Below are 11784 nucleotides of genomic sequence, written 5' to 3'. Positions count from 1 at the left end.
CTGGAATTGCTCAAATTCATGTCCATTGAGTCTAACCATCTCATCCTCTGACGTCCCCTTCTTTTTGCCTTCAATCCTTCCCAGCATCAGGGTCTTTGCCAGTGAGTCTGCTCTTCATCAGGTGGTCAAAGTATTGGAGCTTCAGCTTCAGCATCAGTCCTTCCAATGAGTATTCAGGGTTAATTCCTTTAGGATTGATTGGTTTGATCTCTTTGCTGTCCAAAGGACTCTCAAGAGTCTTCTCCAGCACCACGGTTTGACAACATCAATTCTTTGGCACTCAGCCTTCTTTATGGTCCAACTCTCACATCTGTGCATGACCACTGGAAAAACCATAACTTTGACTATATGCATCTTTGTTGGCAAAGTGATGTCTCTGCTTTTTAATATGCTGTCAGGTTTGTCATAGCTTTCCTTTCAAGGAGCAAGTGTCTTAATTTCATGGCTGCAGTCACCACCTGCATTGATTTTGGAGCCCAAGAAAATGAAATCTATCACTCTTTCCACTTTTCCCCCTTCTCTTTGCCATGAAGTGATGGGACCAGATGCCATGATCCTAGTTTTTTGAATGTTTAGTTTTAAGCCAATGCTTCCACTCTCCTCTATCACCTTCAAAAAAAAGGCTCTTTAGTTCCTCTTCACTTTCTGCCATAAGGGTGGTGTCATCAGCATATCTGAGGTTGTTGATATTTCTCCTGGCAATCTTGATTCCAGCTTGTGCTTCCTCCAGCCCAGCATTTCTCATGATGTACTCTGCATATAACTTAAATAAGCAGAGTGACAATATACAACCTTGACATATTCCTTTCCCAGTTTTGAACCAGTCTGTTGTTCCATGTCTGGTTCTAACTGTTGCTTCCTGACCTGCATACTGGTTTCTCAAGAGACAGGTAAGGTGGTCTGGTACTCTCATCTCTTTGACAATTTTCCCCAGTTTTTTGTGATCCACACATTTAGAGGTTTTAGTGTAGTTAGTGAAGCAGAAGTAGATGTATTTCTTGAAGTCCCTTGCCTTCTCCATGATCCAACGAATGTTGTCAATTTGATCTCTGGTTCTTCTGCCTCTTCGAAACCCAGCTTGTACATCTGGAAGTTCTTAGTTCACTTACTGCTGAAGCCTAGTTAGAAGGATTTTGAGCATAACCTTGCTAGCATATGAAATGAGCACAATTGTACAGTAATTTGAGCACTTTTTGGTGTTGCTCTTCTTTAGGATTGGAATGAAATCTGATATTTTCCAGTCCTGTGACCACTGCTATTTTCCAAATTTGCTGACATATTGAGTGCAGCAGTTTAATAGTGTCATCTTTTAGGGTTTTAAATAGTTCAGCTGGAATTCCATCACCTCCAGTGGCTTTGTTGGTAGTAATGCTCCCTAAGGCCCACTTGACTTCATACTCCAGGATGTCTGGCTCTAGGTAAGTGACCACACCATCATGGTTTTCCAAGTCATTAAGACATTTTTTTGTACAGTTCTTCTATGTATTCTTGCCACCTCTTCTTAGTATCTTCTGTTTCTCCTAGGTCCTCACTGCTTCTATTCTTTATCATGCCCATCCTTGCATAAAATGTTGCGTTGATACCTCCAATTTTCTTGAAGAAATTTCTAGTCTTTCTCCTTCTATTGTTTTCCTCCATTTGTTTGCATTGTTCATTTAACAAGGCCTTCTTATCTCTCCTTAGTGTTCCCTGAAACTCTGCATCCAATCAAAATATTCAGATCAATTGGACGTAAAATAAAAAATCCAGTAATCAAATGAAAGTGAACAAACATATGCATCTATTAAAGATGTAAAAATTATCTTTCTCAATACAGGGTTAGTGTTTTTTTTTTCTTTTAGCACCTTCTGTATGTGAAACATTCTACCAGTGAAATGACTAGGACAAATTCCTACTTCCAGGCAGTTACAGATTATCCAGTCTATAGAGTCTGTGTCTACACTTACCAATATACATACCCTCTTGCAGTCTGTCCTCACTGAAATCCCCATATGCTTATTTGACACATGCAAAACAGAAATGAGTTCAGATAGTCTGGCTTATAAAAATATACAAACAGAAGAACCACAAAGGTTAATGGAAAGAAATTCAGGATATTCAGATCTCTAAGGGCAATGACCGGTCTCTTACCAAAAATGTTCCTTTCCCTTTTCAGTCAAAATACTTGGTGTGAAGGACTATTGCTTTGGCCCTGTGGCAATTCTGTTTTTCTTAATAGCCAGTTGTTTCTCAGTTCCATCATAACTCAAGTAAAGAGAAGAAAAGTAATTTGGAGTAAGTCACTTCAGGCCCACAGGCCAATTCACTTGGATTCCGCTCAGGTATGTTTATTTTAATAACTGATCTGAAAGCACGTGAAATACCACAGCCGACCAGGTTTTAAACAGAAAAGCATAGAACTTAAAAACTAAGCACGCATGCAGCATGGAATAATAATCAAGTTAGGCTTCTTAAAATGCTAACTGCCAGAAAAACCTGAAGCCAGTAGAGCAAAATTCACAGGGCTACACACGCTGAATATTCCTGTTTCTCAGAGGGGCTTTTAAGAAGGCTCAAATTCTGAAGTGGCTCCCTAAAGAAGCAGGGTCAGAGATGGGTCTTATTTGACATGTGTTCTTCTTCCCAAGATATTTGGGTAGGTTTGTTTAAGACTTTTTGTTCGTTCGTTCTTTTTTTTTTTTTTTTTTTTTAAAGAAAGAGCAGACGTTGTCAGCAAAAGGCCAGAACAGCAAAAGAGTTTGTTCTCTGGGAAAGGGCTGCACTGTAACAGTGGGTAATGGTTGGAAAGTCACCAGCCGTGTTCTGGCCTCACACAGCATAGACGTGTTAACTAGGGTGCCCTGCACAGACAGTCTGTGGGTGAGAAATTTCCATGTGGCTCGCCTTTGGAGCGCCAAGGACCTTGCACGAAGAGGCGAGAGGCCAGTGGGCGGAATAACGTGTGGGGAGCCAGGCATGTGAAAAGGTGAAAGGGTAATGAGGACCCAGATTGGTTCCTGGGAGAAGCGTGCTGACGCCTGGGGTGGCTAGCTTGGCCCCGGGCCGAGCTGGGCTTTCTGGAGTGTGAGTGTGCATGGGGTGCACCCAGGGTCCTTGATGACTTCTCATGCCAGTGTTATTTATAAACAGATCTCAAGACTGGAAAGCTCTAACCCAGTGCCCCAAGCCTTAGGTCTTCCATACCCCGGCAGCGGGCCCCGCCCCTCGGTTTCCCAACCTGCCTGGCCCCGCCCTGCCTCTCCTAACTCCTCCCGGGCCCCGCCTCCGCCGCTTCCCACAGCCCTTCCCGTCGGCTCCTGGCTCCAGGCTCCCACCCGGCTCGGCGGAGGTGGAAGCGCGCAGGCGCCGTTGGCGGCAGGCAGAGTGCGGAGTAGCGGCGCGGGGTGCGCGGTGAGTGTGGTGGGCACGCTGGGCTCGCAGCCGCAGAACGTGGTTCCGGCCGGGAGTCCCGAAAGGGATTGGAGTGTGTGCGGGTGACGGCCGGGATAGCCGTCAGTCCCGCGAGGAAAAACCTGCCAGACGTGCGGCAGCGGGATTGGCCGCGCTGCCGGAGGGTGTCCGGCTCCAGCTGCGTGGGGAGCAAGAGTGCCTGGTGGCAGGAGCGGGCGAGGATATGTGGAAGAGGAGAAATTGAAGGAAAGGGCTCCGGAGGCTGAAAGTCTGGACTCAGGCTTGGCAGGACCGGGAGGCTCGCCAAGGGCTCTGGAGGGTGTCCCAGCTTCAAGTTTAGTAGCCCCCGCTTAGTGCCCCTGAGCGGCGGGCGTCCCGGGCCCATCCCTTCCCCCGCTCTGCCGTCCTGGAGTGCAGAGTTGCCAGGAACATTCCTCATCGCGGGGGGAGAGGATTTGGAGGAGGTGGGCTGTCGCCCCAGGTTTGTGCCAAGGAGGGCGTGGCACTCGTGTGACTTTCTTCACCCCGCCCCCGGGAATGTGTCCGTCTTCTGGTACATTGTGCTCATGGACATTTTAACAAAGACTAGGACTGTTTTCTAGGCAGTGGCGGGTGACAGCAGGGGCGAGTCGGTGGAGGGGGGAGCACACAAGGTCTCGGTGCAGCCTTGGGGGACGGGGGAGCGAAAGTGGGGGGCAGACATGGGGGGAGTAGAAGGCAACAATCCTCCTGCCTCAGCTTTTTCCTCCTTTCTGGTCCACTGATTTTGATTATTGGTAGAAACAGCCTCGAGAGGGATGTGAGTGGAAATTAGTGTGTGTGTTCAGACTGGCTGCAGCCATTGGTTTTGTAATTGTGCTGTTGATGTATTTCTAAGTGTCCCTTAAGGAGAAATGGGAAACTAATGGAATTTAAAAGGAAATAATTGAAAGGAAGGATGAAGAGGTGGTGTGTCAAAACTTAGAGCTAAATTAATGCCTTGAGATAGTCCTAGTATAAATTCAGCCAAACTTTGAAGGATGTGGAGGTGTGAAAGTCAGGGTAAGTGGAAGCTGGTTAGGGCGTGGTTGATTGTTTCAATTAAGGATGGATTTGTGTGCGTGTGTGTGTGCGCGTGCGCACGCAAAATTACATTGGGGATATAAAACACCAGGGCGACTCTTGTAATTTAGGATAAGGTTCTGAGGCTTTCATTTTCACGCATAGGGTTTTTATGGAAAGTAGTTATATGTGTTCCCAAGTGTAGATGTTGATATTTTTACTCATTTGTTTAACTTAATACAATAAAACAAACTGAACTTCTTCCTCCTCCACCCCTTTCCCCTCTTGTGAATACTGTTTTATAAACATTTACTTTCAGATCTGAAATGTGTTTAAAGGCACAGTCCCAACCCCCAGATCATAAAGTGGAAGATTTCTTCTTGCATTATTGTCATTTTACTCTTTCTTTTTCAAATGCCACTAACATTACCAAATTTGGGGAGAGAAGTATTAGGGATACATCCCTTTTCCAGTGCCTGATGAACTTCTATTTATCCTTTCAGACTCAGCCCGGTTCACTACTTGGAAAAAACTGGCCAAATCTTTCAGAATGTATTGGGTTTCCCAGGTGGCTCAGTGGTAAAAACAAACAAACAAACCACCTGTCATGCAGGAGATGCGGGTTAGATCCCTGGATGGAGAAGATCCCCTGGAGGAGGAAATGGCAATCCACTCTGGTATTCTTGCCTGGAAAATCCCATGGACAGGGAGCCTGGTGGGCTCTAGTCCATGGGGGTCTCATAGTGTTGGACACGACTGAACACATATGCACTCAGAATGTATTAATCACCTCCTTTTCTGTCAAGCTGACACTACTGGCCTTTTTTCTCTTGTTACTGGAACCTCAGTCTTCTGTGTTATCCCAGTACCTAGGACTGCTGGGTATATACTCAGTGCCTAGTAAATGCACTTACAGTTAGATGTTAATAAGTGCTATTAGAAAGATAGTAATTCACATCACATAAGGCTCGAGGTAATAGAAGAAATTCAGAATGCTGAAATTATAGTGTTTGAACACCATTATTTAGAATATGGATAAGTAATAAACACGGAAATATGTTCCCATGTATTAATCTGTGGAGATCCCTGGGTTGGGAAGATGCCCTGGAGAAGGGAAAGGCTACCCACTCCAGTATTCTGGCCTGGAGAATTCCATGGACTGTATAGTCCATGGGATCGCAAAGAGTTGGACACGACTGAGTGACTTTCACTTATATACTCTTCTTAAAAAGGTGTAAAAGCTTTGTGTATATATATAGGCGAAGTAGACATCAGAAAAAGGCTGATTATTTTTTTAAAGGTTGATTTCTGACTCCAAAACAAGCGAAAAGTCAACGCAAAATGATTAATCATTTGTAGAAAGACACAAGTAGAGTGCCACTGGAATTTAGGAAATTTGTAAGCAGATCGGGCTGACCAGATGGCATCTTCTGGAGGGTAATGTAACTAAAGAAGCTATAACCGATTAGACCAGTTAGACTAATCAGTTGTATTATACTCCTCCTAAATCATAAGGTGACTTAAACATTTGGCTAGGGAGTCTCTTCACAGCACAGTGCCCTCAGTAGACTTGGCCTGACTTTTCTGCCAGCAAGTTCCCTTTAACTCCACCAGCATCCCTGGCCTTCCAGTCACCTTTAGCTCATAACAAATTATCTTCCTTTTGCTCATTACAATTCAAGCTCCTCACCCCAACAGCTGGCATTCCCATTGGAGAGAATATCATGAGCAAATGGTTACTCAGTTTATAAGTGAATAAAATTGATACTTTAGTTTTAAAAATGAGTCAGAATCTTGCTTGGTTGGCAACCTGGATGGGAGGGGAGTTTGGGGGAGAACAGATACATGTATATGTATGGCTGAGTCCCTTTGCTGGCCACCTGGAACCATCACAACATTGTTAATCAGCTGCACTCCAATATATATATATATATTTTTTTTTTTTTTCTTCTTCTTCTTTTTTAAAATAAGATAAAGCTTAATGAAAAGTTTTTTTAAGAAAAGGTAGAACACCTATTCTGGCTCTTAGTACATTTCTAAGTTTTCTCCCCTCATTTAATTTATCCCCTGTCCACCTAAATGTAAAAACTTTTTTTCTTCATGTCACTTTAAATATAAATATATATAAATAATATTAACCATTATCCCCTCCCTGCCCCCCCGCCCCTGCCAAAACACTCCAAGTTAGTGTCTGGTTTTGTCAGTGAAACTTGGGACTCAGAATGAGTAGCCTCCATAAAACTTCAAAAAAAAAAAAAGTTCTACATCCTTTGTGGTCTGTAGACTACTGAAAAAAATTTCCCAACCACTGTGATTAAGGCTTTCTGCTTCCTAGACTTCCTTCCCTATTTCTGGTTTCTCCTCTGATTCTTTGACCAGTCAACCTCAGTCACTTCCACTGAGTCTTCTTCTTAGGGTTCTGTTTAAGACTCTTTCTTTCTGAATATTTGCAGGAGACAGTGATATGGCGGTCAGTGGTGTCAAATTTGGAGGCAAGAGTTTAAACGTCTTTTTCAAAGTGTCAGTGTCCTTACCTGTAAAGATGATTACAACACCTGATAAGTGAGATCAGGTGTGTTAACAGTTTATCAAAGTATCTAGCACATGCTAATTGCCCGGAACACGGTAGCTACAATTATTTGTAATTGCCATTTCTTAGGACACCTACTTAAGCCCACCATGGGCTTCCCTGGTGGCTCAGACGATGAAGAATCTGCCTGCAGTGTGGGAGATCTGGGTTTAATCCCTGCATTGGGAAGATCCCCTGGAGGAGGGCATGACCACCCACTCCAATATTCTTGCCTGGAGAATCCCCATGGACAGAGGAGTCTTGTGGGCTACAGTCCATGGGGTCACAAAGAGTCTGACATGACTGAGCGACTAAACAAACACTGATGACAACTATGTAATTTCAGTAGCAGTTAACTTCAAAATATGAAATGTGTTGACATGTCGCTTCATTCACACTTCAGTCCTGTGAATAGATTCCTCCCATATTTCTAAAAACAGGTGGCTTAGCACCCTGGTTTGCACACATCAGCGTGCCTAATAATCACAAGAATGAATTGATTTCTGGACCCCATCCCTCGAGTTTCTGATGGGTGGAATGTGGCCTGAGGAATATTCACGTCTTGTAAGTTTCCAAATGATGGTGTTGCTGCCTACCCTCGGATCCACATTGAGTGGCACTGATTTAGATGGCATTAAAACAGATTGGAAGAGGGGAGGGGAGACCAAAACAAAAAGACCAAGATGTTATTGAAGAGAGGAGCATGCTTAAAATTGGTGCTATCGGATGCCTTGGAAAGTTCAGAAAGGATAAAGCTGAGAGAACACAGTTGGATTTGTGTTCTGATTGGAGCCCTTTTATTTGTTTCTCATGTGTGTCAGGTACAAGAGTTGATTTAATTATACTCCTCAATTGGTAGAATATTAATGTTATTATGGCCAGAAAAAAAGAAAAACAACATATGGCAGGTCTTTGAGATAATGGTTCTTAATATGGGGGTGTGCATTAGACTCTGTTAGGGAGCTGTTTTCACCAACACACTTAGGTTTAGTGTGTTGTCTAAAGTGTCTCCCCAGTGCAAACTGATCAAGTCAGAATTTCAGAGTGTGGAACCTGGGCATGAAAAAATTCCAGGAGGGTTTTATGTACACTCTAGTTAAGAACCACTTCTTTGAATAATGCTGGTCAGGAAGTAGAAGCAGTGAAAAAAAATATATTTTTAAATTGTTGATGAAGGAAGAAGGGAAGAAAAAAAACTGGAGTTTGAGAATTTTAAGGGATCAAGAAAAGTGTATTGTGAAAGGGGTGAAAAGCCTACTGGAATGTTTGAAGGTGAAATGCTAAGGAGATATAATTGATAAAACAGAGAACTGGATCCAGAGAGCAGGAGGGACTAGAATCGGGCACCAAGAGAATAGAGGGGGAAAGAATGAGTTAAGAAAAGTAAATCTAAATGTAGAGAGGGGAGAAGTTGAAGGAACACTCTGTAAGGGAGGTTTGTTTGCACACTACTTTTCAGTGGAACTTAAATAGGCCATGAACTCTATGGATTTTTCAAGTTTAGTAATGCTGGTTACTAAAGTTCAGGACTCCAGCTACCTCTTATGGTTGCACAATTGTGTTTTTTTCCACCTTTTTTTCATTTAGAAGAATTTTTTGAAGTTAAGTTCAGGCATGCTCTGTCATAACCCCATTGCCCCAGCCCTTGCCCTAAGACTGACATAAGTATATGATTATTATTCAACAAATGTTTGTGTGCCTCTCAATTGCCAGGTGTTATTCTAAGCACTTAGGATATAGCATTGAATAAAATATTTGTATTTTACTGGACATTTCTGTCCTCAAGGAGCTAACATCCTATTTGAGGGAGGAAGAAAATAAACATAAATAAGTAAAATGTGGGTGTTTGTACACTCTGTGTGTGTGTATATATATATATACATGTGTATATGTATATGTGAGTAGAGTTACAGTGTTCCTTTCTTTAGAGAAATACAAAGTAGGAAAAGTGAATAGTGGAGCATCTATAGATATTCATCAGTGTATGAATAGAGTCTTTTGGAGGGCAGTGATCAGGGAAGACAGTGTCAGCAAAGAGTTTTAAGAGATGAGAAAACTACTTATTTGGAGGAAGAGCTTTCTGGGAATAGAGAACAGCAAGTATAGAGGTCCTGAGGTGGTACCTTTTTGAGACGTTTTTGCTAGGAATCACAAAACAGTCCTTGTGACAAGAATAGCATGAATGAGTGGGAGTGAATAATAAGAAACAGGGTCACATAAGTAAGAAGATATGTTGGAGGGTAGGGCTATTCCACTCATTTTGAGAGGATATTGTAAGGCTATTGAGTGAGAGGAAAAGCCATGGGAGATTTTGAGAGTGAAATGATGTGATCTGATTTCTGTTTCATAAGGATCAATCTGAGTGCTTTGTGGAATATAGAATTGCAAGGGGAGCAAGAACAGTAGAGACCAGTTGGAGGAGAGGTTGGGGTGACTTGAACCAAAGAAATATAATGCTAAAGGTATGATAAGTGACCAGATTTTCTGCTCACTTATTGGAAGTGGAATTGGAAGGGGAATATGACAAAGGATGAGAGTCAAGGATGATGCCAAGGGTTTTGGTCTGAGCAACTAGAACAGTGGAGTAGATACTTAGTGAGATATGGAAGATTGTTGGAGAAGGAAATTTGAGAGAAGAAAGAGCAAGCATTCAGTACTAGGCATGCTGAGTCTGAGAAGACTTTTTGCTGTCCAGGTGGAATTCAGGAGAGTGGCATGAGTGGAGAGGAAGCTCTGGGAATAGAGCAGATCGTTACAAGGAAAGAGAAGGAATCACTCCTTAAAAAAAAAAAAATTAATGAACTGTTTTTAGAGCATTTTAGGTTCACAACAAAACTGAGTAGAAAATAGTCCTCCAGCTTTGTTCTTCAGTATTAAGTTGACTCTTTTAGGTCCCTTGGCTCTCCATATAAATTTTGGAATAAGTTTGTTGATATCCACAAAATACCTTGCTAGATTTTGATAGAGATTGTGTTGAACCTATTGATCATCTTGGGAAGAACTGACATCTTGGCACTATTGAATCTGTATTTCCATGAATGTGGAATAATTCTCCATTTATTTAGTTCTCCTTTGATGTCTTTGGTCACAAATATGAGGAATTTTCCTCATAATGGATTTTGAACAAACTGTTTTAGATTTATATATAAGTAATTCATTTTGGGGGGGTGCTAATATAAATGGTAATATATTTTAAATTTCCAATTCCACTTATTTATTACTGTGTTTAGGGAATTGAGTAACTTTTGCACATTAATCTTGTGTCTTGCAACTTTGCTATCATTGCTTGTTAGCTCCAGGAGTCTTTGTTGTTGATTCTCTGGGGTTTTCTACATTGTCAATAATGCCATCTGTGAAAAAAGTTTGATTTCTTACTTATCAATCTGTGTAACTTGGGAAGGAATTCCCAGGTGGCGCTAGTGCTAAAGAAGCCACCTGCCAATGCAGAAGATGCAAGTTTGATCCCTGGGTCAGGAAGATCCCCTGGAGAAGGGAGTGGCTACCCACTCCAGTATTCTTGGCTAGGCAATCCCATGGACAAGAGGAGCCTGGTGGGCGACAGTCCATGGGGTCACAAAAGTGTTGGACAGGACTTAGCACACACACACATAACTTGGAAAAGAGTGGTAAGAGGAGACATTATTGCCTTGTTCCTTTAGCTGGAAAGCTTTGTATTTCTCCCTATTAAGTATGGTGTTAAGCTGTAGGTTTTTGTAGATATTCTTAACAAGTTGAGGAAGTTCACCTCTACTTCTCATTTTCTGAGAAATCCTTTCTCTGCGTCTGCTGATACGTTCATGTTATTTTTCTTCTTTTGCCTGTTGATGTGATGGATTACATTAATTGATCTTCAAATATTGAATCAGCATTGCATAACTGGAATAAATCTCACTTGATTATGGTTTGTAATTCTTTTTATACATCGCTGCATTTGATTTGCTAGTATTTTGTTGAGGGTTTTTGCAGGTATGTTCATGAGAGGTACTAGTCAGTAGTTTTCTTTTCCTGTAATGTCTTTGTCTGGTTTTGATATTAGGGTAATTCTGGCTTCATAAGTTAGGAAGTATTCCCTTGGTTTGGTTTCTATCTTCTGGAAGAGACTGTAGAAAATGGTATAGTTTCTCCTTAAGGGTTTGATAGAATTCACAGGTAAGTCTGAGCCTGTTGCTTTCCTTTTTGAAAGGTTATTAATTATTGATTCTATTTCTTTAATGTATAATATATATTCATATTGTCTATTTCTTCTTGTATGAGTTTTGACAGGTTGACTCTTTCAAGGAATTGGTTTAATGGATTTGTTCATAATAATCTTTTATTAACCTTTTAATGTCTCCATGCAATCTATAATGGTGGCTTTTATTTCAAGTACTGTAGTTTGTCTCTCTTTTTTTTTTCCTTAGCTTGGCTAGAGGATTATTAATTAAAAAATATCCTTTCAAAGAGTCAGGTTTTGGTTTTATTTTCTCTATTCATTCCTCCTTTTCAGTTTCATTGTGATATCTGCTCTAATTTTTATTATTTCTCTTCTTTTGCTTCTTTGAATTTAATTTGCACTTTCTGACTTTTATGGTAGAAGCTTAGATTGTTGATTTTTAGAGCTTTTTTTCTTTAAATGGGCTTCCCAGGTGGTGGTAGCAGTAAAGAACCTTAAATGTATTCATTCATTGCTATAAAATTTTCCTCTAAGCACTGCTTTCACTGCATTCCATAGTATTTGGTAAGTTTTATTTTCATATAGTTCAAAATATTTTAAACTTTGAGAGTTCATGTGTTGTTTAGAGTGA

General features: G+C 41.4%; 2 protein-coding genes across 3 annotated transcripts in view; both read left to right on the top strand.

Moving 5' to 3' along the window:
• Positions 1–3304: 3304 nt before the first annotated feature.
• Positions 3305–11784, top strand: part of PRRG1 (proline rich and Gla domain 1) — a 118821-nt gene continuing 110341 nt past the window's right edge. Inside the window, exon 1 of one of the 2 annotated variants that reach the window (XM_027963618.2) lies at positions 3305–3390. The gene's annotated coding sequence lies outside the window, so the exon portion shown is untranslated. Of the gene's footprint in view, positions 10627–11784 lie in introns of both variants that reach the window. The other variant, XM_060408369.1, reaches the window with a different exon arrangement.
• Positions 3305–11784, top strand: part of LOC121818384 (transcription factor E2F6-like) — a 68879-nt gene continuing 60399 nt past the window's right edge. Inside the window, exon 1 of the mRNA XM_060408368.1 lies at positions 3305–3390. The gene's annotated coding sequence lies outside the window, so the exon portion shown is untranslated. The remainder of the gene's footprint in view (positions 3391–11784) is intronic.

This window comes from Ovis aries, chromosome X, assembly GCF_016772045.2.
Source record: "Ovis aries strain OAR_USU_Benz2616 breed Rambouillet chromosome X, ARS-UI_Ramb_v3.0, whole genome shotgun sequence".
Classification (NCBI taxonomy): Eukaryota; Metazoa; Chordata; class Mammalia; order Artiodactyla; family Bovidae; genus Ovis; species Ovis aries.
The sequence above is the reverse complement of the archived record's forward strand: the minus strand, read 5'-3'. Positions and strand labels throughout refer to the sequence as shown.